We start from the raw sequence: 16,697 nt of genomic DNA, 5'->3' as shown, positions 1-16,697 counted from the left end.
ACAGGCTCACACAGTCTCACAGACTCACACAGGCTCACAGACTCACACAGACTCACACAGGCCACACAGGCTCACACAGGCTAAGAGACACACACATTCACCCAGGCACACAGACTCACACAGGCTCACACAAGCTCACACAGGCTCACAGAGGCTCACAGACTCACACAGACTCACAGACTCACAGAGGCCACACAGGCACACACAGACTCACAGACTCAAACAGAATCACACAGACTCACACAGGAACACAGACTAACAGAGACCCACAGGCTAACACAGTCTCACACAGGCTCACACGGTCTCACAGGCTCACACAGGCTCACAAACTCACACAGACTCACACAGGCTCACAGGCTCACACAGTCCCACAGAATCACACAGTCTCACAGGCTCACAGACTCACACAGGCTCACAGGCTCACACAGACCCACACAGACACACAGACTCACAGAGGCTCACAGATTCACACAGACTCACAGACTCACACAGTCTCACAGGCTCATGGAGGCTCACAGACTCACACAGGCACACAGACTCACAGACTTACACAGGCTCTTACAGTCTCACAAACTCACACAGTCTCACAGGCTCACAGACACACAGGCTCACAGACTCACAGAGACTAACACAGGCTCACACAGATTCACACAGACTCACAGAGACTAACACAGGCTCACACAGATTCACACAGACTCACAGAGGCTCACAGACTCACATACATTCTCACAGGCTCACACAGACTCAAACAGGCTTGCACAGAAACACAGACCAACAAAGACTCACAGAGACTAGCAGAGACTCACAGGCTTACACAGTCTCACACAGGCTCATATGGTCTCACAGACTCACATAGATTCTCACAGGCTCACACAGACTCACACAGGCTCACAGACTTAACACAGGTTCACAGGCTCACAGAGGTTCACAGACTCACACAGACTCACACAGGCTCACACAGGATGTAGACTAACAAAGAATCACAGAGACTAACAGAGACTCACAGGCTAACAGTCTCACACAGGCTCACACAGGCTCACAGACACACTGGCTCACAAACTAACATAGACTCACACAGACTCACACAGTCTCACAGACTCTCACAGACTCACACAGGCTCACAGACTCACACAGGCACACAGACTCACAGACTCACACAGTCTCACAGGCTCACAGGCTCACACAGTCTCACAGAGACTAACACAGGCTCGCACAGGCTCACACAGACTCACAGAGGCTCACAGACTCACACAGGTTCACACAGACTCACAGACTCACACAAGCCACACAGCCACACACACACTCACAGACTCACGCAGCCTCACACAGGTTCACAGACTCACACAGGCTCACACAGGAACACAGACTAACAAAGACTCACAGAGACTAACAGAGACTCACAGTCTCACACAGCCTCACACGGTCTCACAGACTCACACAGGCACACAGACTCACAGTCTCACACAGTCTTACAGGCTCACAGGCTCACACAGTCTCACAGAGACTAACACAGGCTCGCACAGGCTCACACAGACTCACAGACTCACACAGACTCACACAGGAACACAGACTAACAAAGACTCACAGAGACTAACAGAGACTCACAGTCTCACACAGGCTCACACGGTCTCACAGACTCACACAGGCTCACAGGCTCACAGACTAACACAGGTTCACAGACTCACACAGGCTCACAGAGGTTCACAGACTCACACAGACTCACACAGGCTCATAGACTCACATAGGCTCACACAGGCTCAGAGACTCACATAGATTCTCACAGGCTCACACAGACTCACACAGTCTCACACAGACTCATACAGCCTTACATACACTCAAAAGCTAAAACAGGCTCACAAACTAACACAGGCTCACACAGACTCACACAGGCTCACAGACTCACAGACTTTCTCATGTTCACAGACTCACACAGACCCATGCAGACTCACACAAGCTCACAGACTCACACAGGCTCACAGACTCACACAGGTTCACAGACTCACAGACTCACACAGGCCACACAGGCTCACACAGACTCACAGGCTCACACAGAATCACACAGACTCACACAGGAACATAGACTAACAAAGACTCAAAGAGACTAACAGAGACTCACAGGCTAACACAGGCTCACACAGGCTCACAGGCTCACACAGAATCACACAGACTCACACAGGAACATAGACTAACAAAGACTCAAAGAGACTAACAGAGACTCACAGGCTAACACAGGCTCACACAGGCTCACATGGTCTCACAGTCTCTCAGAGACTCACACAGTCTCACACAAGCTCACACAGGCTCACAGACTCACACAGAATCACACAGGCTCACACAGTCTCACAGACTCACACAGGCTCACACAGGCTCACAGACTCACACAGGCTCACACAGGCTCACAGACTCACACAGGCTCACAGGCTCACACAGAATCACACAGGCTCACACAGTCTCACAGACTCACACAGGCTCACAGACTCACACAGACTCACACAGGCCACACAGGCTCACACAGGCTCACAGAGGCTCACAGACTCACACAGACTCACAGACTCACAGAGGCCACACAGGCACACACAGACTCACAGACTCAAACAGAATCACACAGACTCACATAGGAACACAGACTAACAGAGACCCACAGGCTAACACAGTCTCACACAGGCTCACACGGTCTCACAGGCTCACACAGGCTCACAAACTCACACAGACTCACACAGGCTCACAGACCTACACAGTCTCACAGGCTCATGGAGGCTCACAGACTCACACAGGCACACAGACTCACACAGGCTCACAGGCTCACAGACTCACACAGGCTCACAGGCTCACACAGACCCACACAGACACACAGACTCACAGAGGCTCACAGATTCACACAGACTCACAGACCTACACAGTCTCACAGGCTCATGGAGGCTCACAGACTCACACAGGCACACAGACTCACACAGGCTCACAGAGGTTCAGAGACTCACACAGACTCACAAAGGCTCATAGACTCACACAGGCTCACACAGGCTCAGAGACTCACATAGATTCTCACAGACTCACACAGACTCGCACAGGAACACAGACTAACAAAGGCTCACAGAGACTAACAGAGACTCACAGGCTAACACAGTCTCCCACAGGCTCACATGGTCTCACAGGCTCACACAGGCTCACAGACTATCACAGGTTCACAGGCTCACACAGGCTCACACAGGCTCACAGACTCACAGAGACTAACACAGGCCCACACAGATTCACACGGACTCACAGAGGCTCACAGACTCACACAGTCTCACAGGCTCACAGGCTCACACAGTCTCACAGAGACTAACACAGGCTCGCACAGGCTCACACAGACTCACAGAGGCTCAATGACTCACACAGGTTCACACAGACTCACAGACTCACACAAGCCACACAGCCACACACACACTCACAGACTCACGCAGCCTCACACGGTCTCACAGACTCACACAGGCACACAGACTCACAGTCTCACACAGTCTCACAGGCTCACAGGCTCACACAGTCTCACAGAGACTAACACAGGCTCGCACAGGCTCACACAGACTCACAGAGGCTCACAGACTCACACAGGTTCACACAGACTCACAGACTCACGCAGCCTCACACAGGTTCACAGACTCACACAGGCTCACAGACCCACAGACTCACACAGACTCACACAGGAACACAGACTAACAAAGACTCACAGAGACTAACAGAGACTCACAGTCTCACACAGGCTCACACGGTCTCACAGACTCACACAGGCTCACAGGCTCACATAGATTCTCACAGGCTCACAGACTAACACAGGCTCACAGACTCACATAGATTCTCACAGGCTCACACAGATTCACAAGGACTCAGAGTCTCACAGACTCACACAGGCACACATGCTCACACACACTCACAGACTCACACAGCTTAACACAGGCTCACAGACTCACACAGGCTCACATGGTCTCACAGGCTCCCACAGGCTTACAGGTTCACACAGGCTCACAGACTCACATAGCCTCACAGACTCATACAGACTCACACAGGCTCGCAGACTCACACAGAATCACACAGGCTCACACAGTCTCACAGACTCACACAGGCTCACAGACTCACACAGACTCACACAGGCCACACAGGCTCACACAGGCTAAGAGACACACACATTCACCCAGGCACACAGACTCACACAGGCTCACACAAGCTCACACAGGCTCACAGAGGCTCACAGACTCACACAGACTCACAGACTCACAGAGGCCACACAGGCACACACAGACTCACAGACTCAAACAGAATCACACAGACTCACACAGGAACACAGACTAACAGAGACCCATAGGCTAACACAGTCTCACACAGGCTCACACGGTCTCACAGGCTCACACAGGCTCACAAACTCACACAGACTCACACAGGCTCACAGGCTCACACAGTCCCACAGAATCACACAGTCTCACAGGCTCACAGACTCACACAGGCTCACAGGCTCACACAGACCCACACAGACACACAGACTCACAGAGGCTCACAGATTCACACAGACTCACAGACTCACACAGTCTCACAGGCTCATGGAGGCTCACAGACTCACACAGGCACACAGACTCACACAGGCTCACAGAGGTTCAGAGACTCACACAGACTCACAAAGGCTCATAGACTCACACAGGCTCACACAGGCTCAGAGACTCACATAGATTCTCACAGACTCACACAGACTCGCACAGGAACACAGACTAACAAAGGCTCACAGAGACTAACAGAGACTCACAGGCTAACACAGTCTCCCACAGGCTCACATGGTCTCACAGGCTCACACAGGCTCACAGACTCACAGAGACTAACACAGGCCCACACAGATTCACACGGACTCACAGAGGCTCACAGACTCACACAGGCACACAGGCTCACAGGCTCACACAGTCTCACAGAGACTAACACAGGCTCGCACAGGCTCACACAGACTCACAGAGGCTCAATGACTCACACAGGTTCACACAGACTCACAGACTCACACAAGCCACACAGCCACACACACACTCACAGACTCACGCAGCCTCACACGGTCTCACAGACTCACACAGGCACACAGACTCACAGTCTCACACAGTCTCACAGGCTCACAGGCTCACACAGTCTCACAGAGACTAACACAGGCTCGCACAGGCTCACACAGACTCACAGAGGCTCACAGACTCACACAGGTTCACACAGACTCACAGACTCACGCAGCCTCACACAGGTTCACAGACTCACACAGGCTCACAGACCCACAGACTCACACAGACTCACACAGGAACACAGACTAACAAAGACTCACAGAGACTAACAGAGACTCACAGTCTCACACAGGCTCACACGGTCTCACAGACTCACACAGGCTCACAGGCTCACATAGATTCTCACAGGTTCACAGACTAACACAGGCTCACAGACTCACATAGATTCTCACAGGCTCACACAGATTCACAAGGACTCAGAGTCTCACAGACTCACACAGGCACACATGCTCACACACACTCACAGACTCACACAGCTTAACACAGGCTCACAGACTCACACAGGCTCACATGGTCTCACAGGCTCACACAGGCTTACAGGTTCACACAGGCTCACAGACTCACACAGCCTCACAGACTCATACAGACTCACACAGGCTCACAGACTCACACAGAATCACACAGGCTCACACAGTCTCACAGACTCACACAGGCCCACACAGGCTCACAGACTCACACAGACTCACACAGGCCACACAGGCTCACACAGGCTAAGAGACACACACATTCACCCAGGCACACAGACTCACACAGGCTCACACAAGCTCACACAAGCTCACACAGGCTCACAGACTCACACAGACTCACAGAGGCCACACAGGCACACACAGACTCACAGACTCAAACAGAATCACACAGACTCACACAGGAACACAGACTAACAGAGACCTACAGGCTAACACAGTCTCACACAGGCTCACACGGTCTCACAGGCTCACACAGGCTCACAAACTCACACAGACTCACACAGGCTCACAGGCTCACACAGACCCACACAGACACACAGACTCACAGAGGCTCACAGATTCACACAGACTCACAGACTCACACAGTCTCACAGGCTCGTGGAGGCTCACAGACTCACACAGGCACACAGACTCACAGACTTACACAGGCTCTTACAGTCTCACAAACTCACACAGTCTCACAGGCTCACAGACACACAGGCTCACAGACTCACAGAGACTAACACAGGCTCACACAGATTCACACAGACTCACAGAGACTAACACAGGCTCACACAGATTCACACAGACTCACAGAGGCTCACAGACTCACATACATTCTCACAGGCTCACACAGACTCAAACAGGCTTGCACAGAAACACAGACCAACAAAGACTCACAGAGACTAGCAGAGACTCACAGGCTTACACAGTCTCACACAGGCTCATATGGTCTCACAGACTCACATAGATTCTCACAGGCTCACACAGACTCACACAGGCTCACAGACTTAACACAGGTTCACAGGCTCACAGAGGTTCACAGACTCACACAGACTCACACAGGCTCACACAGGATGTAGACTAACAAAGAATCACAGAGACTAACAGAGACTCACAGGCTAACAGTCTCACACAGGCTCACACAGGCTCACAGACACACTGGCTCACAAACTAACATAGACTCACACAGACTCACACAGGCTCACAGACTCACACAGGCACACAGACTCACACAGTCTCACAGGCTCACAGGCTCACACAGTCTCACAGAGACTAACACAGGCTCGCACAGGCTCACACAGACTCACAGAGGCTCACAGACTCACACAGGTTCACACAGACTCACAGACTCACACAAGCCACACAGCCACACACACACTCACAGACTCACGCAGCCTCACACAGGTTCACAGACTCACACAGGCTCACACAGGAAGTAGACTAACAAAGAGTCACAGAGACTAACAGAGACTCACAGGCTAACACCATCTCACACAGGCTCCTACAGGCTCAAACAGACTCACAGTCTCATTCAGCCTCATACAGAGTCACGCAGGCTCACAGAGTCAAACAGACTCACACATGCACAGAGACACACAGACTCACACAGAATCCTAAAGGCACAAAGGCTCACACAGGCTCACAAACTAACACAGACTCACACAGGCTCACACACACTCATACAGGCTCACAGACTCACATAGACTCACACAGGCCCACAGACTCACACAGGCTCACAGACTCACAGACTCACACAGGCCACACAGGCTCACACAGACTCACAGATACACAGGAACACAGACTCACACAGGAATGCAGACTAACAAAGAGTCACAGAGACTAACAGAGACTCACAGGCTAACACAGTCTCACACAGGCTTACAGACTAACACAGGTTCAAAGACTCACACAGGTTCACACAGGCTCATAGACTCACACAGGCTCACACAGACTCACACAGGCACACAGATTCACACAGGCACACAGACTCACATAGATTCACACAGGCTAACAAAGTCTCACACAGGCTCACAGGCTCACAGACTCACATAGAATCTCACAGGCTCACACAGACTCACAGACTCACACAGGCTCGCACAGGATCACAGGTTCGCACAGGATCACAGACTCACACAGGCTCACACAGGATGTAGACTAACAAACAATCACAGAGACTAACAGAGACTCACAGGCTAACAGTCTCACACAGGCCCACCGACACACTGGCTTACAAACTAACACAGCCTCACACAGGCTCACAGCCTCACACAGGCTCACAGGCTCACACAGGCTCACAGGCTCACAGACTCACACAGGCTCACAGACTCACACAGGCTCAAAGACTCACACAGACTCACAGGCTCACAGACTCACACAGGCTCACAGACTCACACAGGCTCACATAGACTCACACAGGCTCACAGACTCACACAGAATCTCACAGGCTCACACACTCACAGACTCTCAGAGGTTCACAGACTCACACCGACCCACTCAGACTCACACAGCCTCATACAGGCTCACAAACTCACACAGTCTCACACAGACTCATACAGCCTTACATACACTCAAAAGCTCAAACAGTCTCACACCTGCTCACAAACTAACACAGGCTCACACAGACTCACACAGTCTCACAGACTCACAGACTTTCTCATGTTCACAGACTCACACAGACCCATACAGACTCACACAGGCTCACAGACTCACACGGACACACAGGTTCACAGGCTCACAGACTCACAAAGACTCACACAGACTCATACAGTTACACGGGCTCACATAGACTCACACAGGCTCACAGACTCACATGGACACACAGGCTCACAGACTCACAAAGACTCACACAGACTCACACAGGTACATGGGCTCACATAGACTCACAGAGGCTCACAGACTCACACTGGCACACATGCTCACACACACTCACAGACTCACACAGCTTCACACAGACTCACAGACTCACACAGGTTCACAGTCTCACAGAGACTAACACAGGCTCACACAGATTCACACAGACTCACAGAGGCTCACAGACTCACACAGGTTCACAGACTCACACAGGCCACACAGACTCACACAGACTCACAGACTCACACAGGCTCACAGACTCACACAAAATCACACAGACTCAGGAACACAGACTAACAAAGACTTACAGAGACTAACAGAGACTCACAGGCTAACACAGGCTCACACAGTTACACGGGCTCACATAGACTCACACAGGCTCACAAACTAACACAGACTCACACCGACACAAAGGCTCATACAGTCTCACAGACTCACAGAGACTCACACAGGCTCAGAGAGCGCACACTCTCACCCAGCTTCACACAGGCTCACAAGCCCACACAGAATCACACAGGTACACAGGCTCCCAGAGGCACAGGCTCACACAGGCTCACACCGGCTCACACAGCCTCACGGGTCCACGTAGACTCACACCGGCACACAGGCTCAGAGGGACACCGTCGGTCACGGAGGCCCGTGGGTGAGGGGGCTGGGAGGGCCCCGTGTGATCCCTGAGGAACAGCAGGAGAGCCCTGCTCAGCCTGGAGACCCCAGGCCTGTCTCAGGCATTGCCTTCGGTGCCTGGGCTTCACGCGGGGCTCTCCGACCCAGTCCTGCACAGTGGCCCCACACAGATCCTCATACCATCTGCACCCTGGGGATTGTTCTAGGACCCACGGCTGACCATGGCCCCGGTACTCTTGGGGTACATCTTGGCCAGGCCCTGCCGTCCCCTGTGGCCGCCTTCTGCCCGCTGCCCCTTCCAGCCACCCTCGGCACCCTGGCCCCCACACCCACTGCAGAGGGGTCTTGGGGCAGGGTCTGTGCTTGGAGCCGCGGCCCAGCCCGAGGGCAGCAGGTGCAGGTGTGCTCACCCCCTCCTCAGTCCTCCCTCCTCACGCAGGGTGCACGGTCCAGCCTGGACGCTGGTCCACGAAGCCCCGTGGTCACCCGATGCCCCTGCCTGCTGCCACTTCAAGGGAAGTCCTGACCACCCCCCCCAGGGGACACAGGACAGTGTGTCTCCCAGATGGCCAGGCCCAGGCCGAGGCTGAGCTGGCCCCACTGGGACCCCAAGCCACCATGCTCCAGGGGGCTCGGCGGGACTCCTGGTCCTCGTGGGGCCGTGACACCTGGAAGGCTGAGGAGCCTTTGGGAGGAAGGGGCCATCAGGGGACCCTTGCTGCCTGGGGTGGGGGCACAGGGGCTTGCAGTGGCTCATAGGGTGCTTCTTGATTTGGGGCCCTTTTCTGTCAGAATATCATGTTTCACAATAAAAGAGATTTTTCTTTAAGAGGAAAGGAAGAGCAGAGGGGACGGGGAGGGGCAGCCGACGTGGGCACCCCGCAGCAAGTTTAGTGCAGAGAAGAGGGGAGCACAGGGGCTCTGGGGGCCGGGGAGGGGCCCGTGGAGGGGGAGGGTGCAGGCCAGTGAGCAGGAAGCGCTGGGGCGGAGGAGCCGAGGCTGCGGGCCCAGCCGCGCATCTCTTGGGAGGGTCCCCTGGGGATGGAGGGTCACAGATGCTCCCTCCTCCCGGGCTCCTGCGGGCCCCCTAGCAGAAGGCCCCCCCTTGGGACTTCCCTCCCCTTCATCACCCCAACCCCCCCATCCGTCCCGAGGCCTGGGGTGTCACGGCTGGAAAGGAGGTTTCAGCCACCGTAGGGGGTGCTCCCCTCCTGGGGCCTCCCACCCGGCCCTCAGGCACCGCCACTGCCCTCCTCAGAGAGTCCGGGGCTAGGTCTGGTCAGGAGGGGACAGGGGACCCCTGGAAACACGGGGCAGCTCCCAAGGACAGGCTATGGAAGGACCAGGTCCTGTAATTAAACTAGGATCCCTCGCCCGGCCTCACCCCAAACTCTCCCTGCATGGTTTAGGACAATTATGTTACTCTGTGTTTTTCTCTCTGGGTTAAAAATGTTCATGTGTAATACTGCTCTCATAAAAATTTGAAACCACACCGTATGCTGCTAACACACTGCACACTTTCGTGACAAAATCTTACTGCAGTGAAGGGGACAAGGGCCCTGGGGGCCAGGAGGGTCCTGGCTGGGGAGGGCGCTTGGGTACAGAGCAGCCTCCTTTATTCTTCTGCACATTTCAAATGTCCTCTTTTGAAATGTGATTAAACCCCACGGAGGTCTCCAGAACAGCCCCCCACCCCACCCCACACTCCGTGCGCTGGGGGCTCTCCCCTCTGGAAGAGGTGGGGTGGGGTCTGGGAAGAGGGGGACACAGAGGGACTTGGGGGGGGTAGTGTGGAAGGCAATGGGGCCCGGACAAGTCTGGAAGGGGCCACAGGGAGCTGGGTGGGGTCCAGAGGTGGGGTTGGCACCGGGAGAGCAGCAGGGCCATGGGAGAGGGGGTTTCAGAGAAGGGGGTCCGTGGGGTGCTGAGACCGCAGGACCCTCCAGGGCCAGCCTCTCTGCAGGCCCAGTGGTCTGCTCTTACGATTAACTGTGAGCCCTGCTCACGAAGCAGTCATGCAAGTCCCCCCGGAAAGACGTTCAGAAAACAGAGCCCAGACAGCGGCCCTCTCCGGGCTCCGCCGCCAAGGCGGCTTGGACCCTGGGCCGCTCTCCCCGGACCCGACCGTCCACCCCTCCCCCGTGCGGAGCCCCGGTGGCCGAGGGAGGGACTGCCTGGCCCACCCGCCTTCCCCCACCAGCCCTCTCCTTCTGGCCAGGTCACATTGCTTTAGAAAACCAAGAACTTCAGGTTTCTTAAGTCCAGTATTTTAGTGGTTTTCACCCGCAGGGTGGTTCAGGGTGGTGGTCTGCTCTGCTGATGGAAACAACCCGCACCTTGGCTTTGCCCTTTGGCGTTTCAGTTCCTGGGGCTACAGGGACCTTCCCTCAGAAGTGGTGGCAGCCAGCCCGGGAAGGACAGGCAGCAAATGGGCAAAACCTAGACAAACAGTGTCTCTCCCCGTCAGGCCGTAACCATGGGGAGGCTGGGGGCTCTGAGGTGCATAGAACTGGGGTGCCTTGTGCAGGGCCGGGTTTGGGGTGGACACCCCCGCAGAGACACACAACACACACAGACCAAAGTCACAGGCCCACATGTGTGCAGATGCGAAAGCTGGAGAAACAGCTCTGGGTGGGGGGGGGGGGTCCCCTAGCCCCTCCATCTCCAATCTGAGTCCTTCATGGAAGCAGATGCCCCCCCCACAAACCCGGCACCACCAGACCCCCCACCCCCGGAAGCCCAAGCGGCCCCCACAGGCACAGGCTCCCTCCCCCGGCAGGGACCAGGCGCCCCCTCCTGCCACGTCTCCCACGCACCAGTCTCACTGTCCAGGGCCCAGCGTCCCCCAAGTTCTCCAAACGCTGCCCTCGGGCTGGACACTCCCCACAGGGGCAGCCAACTCAGCCCCAGGCCATGTGGTGACCTACTGCCAGGGAGCTCGGCCTGCTGGGGGCAAGGTCCAGGCCGAGCCTGGGGCTGGGGTCAGGGGGACCTAGGGCCGGGCTCGGGGGACCCTGGGGCTGGCCTCAGTGCAGGCGTCCCCTCTGGCCACGCCCGGCCTCTGCCCAGGGCAGCCCCGTGAGCTGGACATCAGGCCCTGAGCACGCTGGGCTCTGCTGCCCCCGTGTGGCCACCAGCAGCATCGCATGCACTGGGCCAGCAGGAGGCTCTGCCCAGACCTGGGGCCCTCAGTGGGCAGGGGCAGAGGGCACGGCCAGCACCACCTGGAGGGGGGTGTCCGGGTTCATCCTGGGGCCCAGTGAGGGCGTGCATGCTGGGCCCCGTCCTCGCCCCACGTCCTTTCAGTGCAGTGAGCTTCGGGGTCCTTGGAACAACCTTAAAGGACGGGTCACACCACGTGCCAGGCACACCTGGGGGCCCTGCGCTGTGGGGGAGCCGGGCCCTGTGCCTGGGCACCTGTGTTGTCAGGTGTGTACACGGCAGGTGCGTCAGCTGTCCTGAGGGCTGCAGGCCCAGCCCGGGGCTGAGGGCAAAGCCTGAGGGTCACACTCTGCTCCCTGGTCTGCTGGGGCTGCTATATTATCACTGCAGGCTGTGGGCACGCTCCCCGTGTGCCCCACAGGGTGACCTCCCGGGCCCCACTCTGCAGCCTGTCCCAAGGTCAGGTGCAGCAGGTCCCGGGCAGGTGGTCACTCCTGGGTGTCTCCTAGGAGGACATCTGGGCATACCAGCTGTGGGGCCTCAGCCCCTCCCAGACCAGTCCTGTCCCCACAGGGACCACAGAGCGAGGCTCAGCGGCCCCTGGTGCAGCCTGCACCTTCATGGTTCTGCCGTCCCAGGGTCACCAGACCCCTCCCCACAGCCTTGGGGCTCTGTGGGCAACACGTGGGCAGTCTGGGACAGGGTCAAGGGTCCCCCTGGAGCTTCACCAGGGCTGGGGCTCAGGGCCACACTTGGGGCCAGGCCAGGACTCGGTTCTGGGCTGGGTGAACAGGCTCAGCACAGCTGCTCAGAGACTCACCAGCTCGCCTGCCTGGACAGGGGGAAGCTCCCACCCCAGGGCATCGCCACCCAGCACCACTCCAGGGACTGTTACCCAGACCCAGGCCCCATGCCCATCTGCAACAGGGCAGGACCAAGGCTGGGCATGGGCCTGGGACCTGGGTGGGCCCCGGTCTGTATCAGGCTGGGGGGAGTTCTGAATGGACAGCTGAGATGGCCGGAGAGCAAGGGAGTAGGTGCTGAGGAGACCGCGGCCCTGTGGCCAGGGTTAGTGAAAGGGGCCCGCACAGACCAGGGAGAGGCGCCAGGCCACAGCCCATCAGTCCAGGCAGTCAAGGCAGACATACAGCCCTGCAGGCCAGGCCCCCGGGGTGAACTGAGAAACCCACCCCCAGAGGGAGGCAGCAAGGAAAAACTGTCAGTCCAGCTCTGCCCAGGCTCTGTGAGGGAAAAGCCGCTCCCAATTCCCCACAGCCCCAGGCAGGTAGGAGCCAGGACTCAAGCTCCAGGGACCCTAAATGCCCTGACAGCCATCGACAGGGCTGGTCCCGCTGGGTGATCCGCCAGGGGCCCGGCAGATGCAAACATTGCTCCCACTGGGACGGCCAAGTTGGGGCACTTAGACTTCAGCCTCAAAGAAGTCTCAAGATAGAGATCTGAGAACGGAAGCCCACTAACAAAGAAAACCATAATGAAGAAGAACAAGAAGGCACCTCAGACGAGAGTCAGTGAAACAAGGAAGCACAGAGCAAGACCCCGGCAAGTGCCGGTTATCAGAACGTTCAGACACGGAACACGCAGGGCGTGTGTTGAAGGTGCTTCTTTAAAATTGAAGAGTGTATTCAAGTACGGCGAAATAAAAGTATTACATAAACCAAGAGATGTGAAAAGAGCTCCCTTCACATCTAAAACCGAAAAAGGTAATGTTTGAGAGTAGAGTCAAAACAGACGACACAACACACAGGACACGGCTGGAGCGAGAACTCGTGATGCAGAGAAAGTTAAAGACGCCACGTGAGGAAGCACAGAGAGGCTGAGAGAGAGGATGTGGGACAGCAACACTAAGTGCCCTGGACATGGAAGCAATCACACCTCACCACAGGCTCATCTTCCAAAGAAGAAGTGGGGGTGTGCAAAGGCAAGAGCCCAGAGTTGTCCAAGAGAGGGGAGAGACCCGGCTCAGCATACTGGAGAACCCAGCAGACCCCAAGCAGGAGAACGTTCTAGGCTGCTCGGGCTGCTACAATTAGCACCGCACACTGGGCGCAGAAACCACAGGCTAACTCTCCCTGTCCCAGAGGCCAGAGGTCCACAATCAAGGTGTCGGCACTCGGCTTCTCCTGAGGCCTGTGTCTGTGGCGTGCAGACGCCGTCTTCTCCGTGTCCCCACATGGGCACTGTCTGTGCGAGTCTGTGCCCTAATCTCCTCCTCTTACGAGGACACCAGCCAGACTGGATCAGCACCCACCCTTGTGACCGCACTTCAATTCGATCACCTCTATAAAGGCCCCGTCACCAAGTGCATCACGTTCTGAGGTCCTGGAGGTTAGGGCTTCAACATCTGAATTGGGTGGGGGACCCAGTTCAGTCCATAACACTAAATAAAAACAAAATGCAATTCCTGACACATTGAGGTGAACACTCCGTGGAAAAGAGATTTTAGAAGCAGGTGGTCAGGCACGGTGGGCCGGGCAGGCTCAGCCGTGACTGCTGATCAGGGTTCAGGAGCTCGGGTCACCCTGGCAGGTCCGGCTGTGCGGCCGCGGCCCCTGCACACCATCCATCCCCACGGTGACCACTCAGCGAGGCTCGGGCGCGCCCTGGTGGCCGTCATGCACCATCACATGCGCCCCAGACCAGGGGGTTTTCCAGGCCCCAGAGCGAGGTCACAGGGCAGCACTTCCTGGCACCCAGACCACCGTCAGTCACCGCCTACGCCCTGCAGGAACCAGGGCAAATGCAGCATCGTACAAACAAATGGTGTGACGGCAACAAGGAAAAGGACCCCAAAGAAAGTCCTGAGGACACAGAGGGACAGAGGAGGGCCAGACAGGCAGGCGCCCCAGACAAGCCTCTGAGAGACCTCAGCTCAGCCGCGGGCGAGGCCTCGAGAGACAGAGGCAGACGCGGGACACGCCTAGGGGCCAACACACGCCCCTGGGACGGCCTGGCTGGAAAGCCAGAGGACAAGCCTCAGTGCAGGCGTCCCCTCTGGCCATGCCCGGCCTCAGTGCCAGGGGCAGCCCCATGAGCTGGACATCAGGCCCTGAGCACGCTGGGCTCTGCTGCCCCCACGTGGCCGCCAGCAGCATCACACCCACACAGCCCGCAGGAGGCTCTGCCCAGACTGGGGCCCCTGGGCCGGAAGGGGCAGAGGTCACGGGGCAGAGGGCATGGGCAGCACCACCTAGAAGGGGGGTGCCTGGGTTCATCCTGCGGCCCAACGACTGTATGCATGCTGGGCCCCGTCCTCGCCCCACGTCCTTTCAGTGCAGTGAGCTTCGGGGTCCTTGGAACAACCTTAAAGGACGGGTCACACCACGTGCCAGGCACACCTGGGGGCCCTGCACTGTGGGGGAGCCGGGCCCTGTGCCTGGGCACCTGTGTTGTCAGGTGTGTACACGGCAGGTGCGTCAGCTGTCCTGAGGGCTGCAGGCCCAGCCCGGGGCTGAGGGCAAAGCCTGAGGGTCACACTCTGCTCCCTGGTCTGCTGGGGCTGCTATATTATCACTGCAGGCTGTGCGCACGCTCCCCGTGTGCCCCACAGGGTGACCTCCCGGGCCCCACTCTGCAGCCTGTCCCAAGGTCAGGTGCAGCAGGTCCCAGGCAGGTGGTCACTCCTGGGAGGTCAGAGAGAAAGATTTCTAACACCCGAGGGAAAAGTGTGGAGGTGTCAGTGGGACCAGGGGGTGGTGGGCTCCCCACTGAAGCCCCCAGGGCACTTCCTGCCTACCTGCCTCCTACACAACCTCATCGGTGGCGATTCCTCTGGGCCTGGACGTGGCCCCAGGGGAGAGGAAGGCCTTCCGTGAGTGCCAGCCTGTGGCCGCCCATCTCAGAAGCTCCCACCAGGAGCTCAGGGTGTCGGGAAAAGCCGAAGGGAGGACCCTGGTCTGGCATCTGGCCTGGGCACGCCGGGCCAGGCAGGCTCAGCCGTGGCTGCTGCTCAGGGCTCAGGCGCTCAGGTCACCCTGGCAGGCCCACCCGTGCAGCCGCGACTCCTACACACCATCCAGTCCCCGCAGCGACCACACGGCCAAGCCCGGGCGCCTCCCCCACCCCCATCCCCCCGGTGGCCGCTCTGCGCCATCGCATGCGCCCCAGACCGGGTGGTTTCCCAGAACCTGGAGCGGTCACAGGGCAGCAACTCCCGGCACCCCGACCACCGTCTGGGTGTTGCCTTAGACCTCGAAGCATCAAGTAAATACCCGGGAGTCCACACTGATACAAGGACATAATGGATGCACTGACAGAAGTGACCGTGACCAATCGGGTGAAAACTTAAAATAGGGGAGAAGAGCCAGCTCTCACTGCAGAAGGCGGCAGGGAGAGCCGTCTCTTCGCCGCCGCACGCGGGCGGAGGGTGACGCCTCCGGCGAGGGTGGGGGTCGCGGCCTCTGCAGGGTGGTTCCCACCAGGACCGCCTGTCTTCACAGACCCTGCGGAGCTGACCTGGGGGCGGGGAGCTGCCACTCTCTGGTCTCCGCTTCTGGGCGGGACGGGCGCCCTCGTGCCCGGGTCCTCGGGC

Source organism: Hippopotamus amphibius, chromosome 4 (assembly GCF_030028045.1).
Source record: "Hippopotamus amphibius kiboko isolate mHipAmp2 chromosome 4, mHipAmp2.hap2, whole genome shotgun sequence".
In the NCBI taxonomy this organism is placed as follows: domain Eukaryota; kingdom Metazoa; phylum Chordata; class Mammalia; order Artiodactyla; family Hippopotamidae; genus Hippopotamus; species Hippopotamus amphibius.
This window is presented reverse-complemented; position numbering follows the sequence as displayed.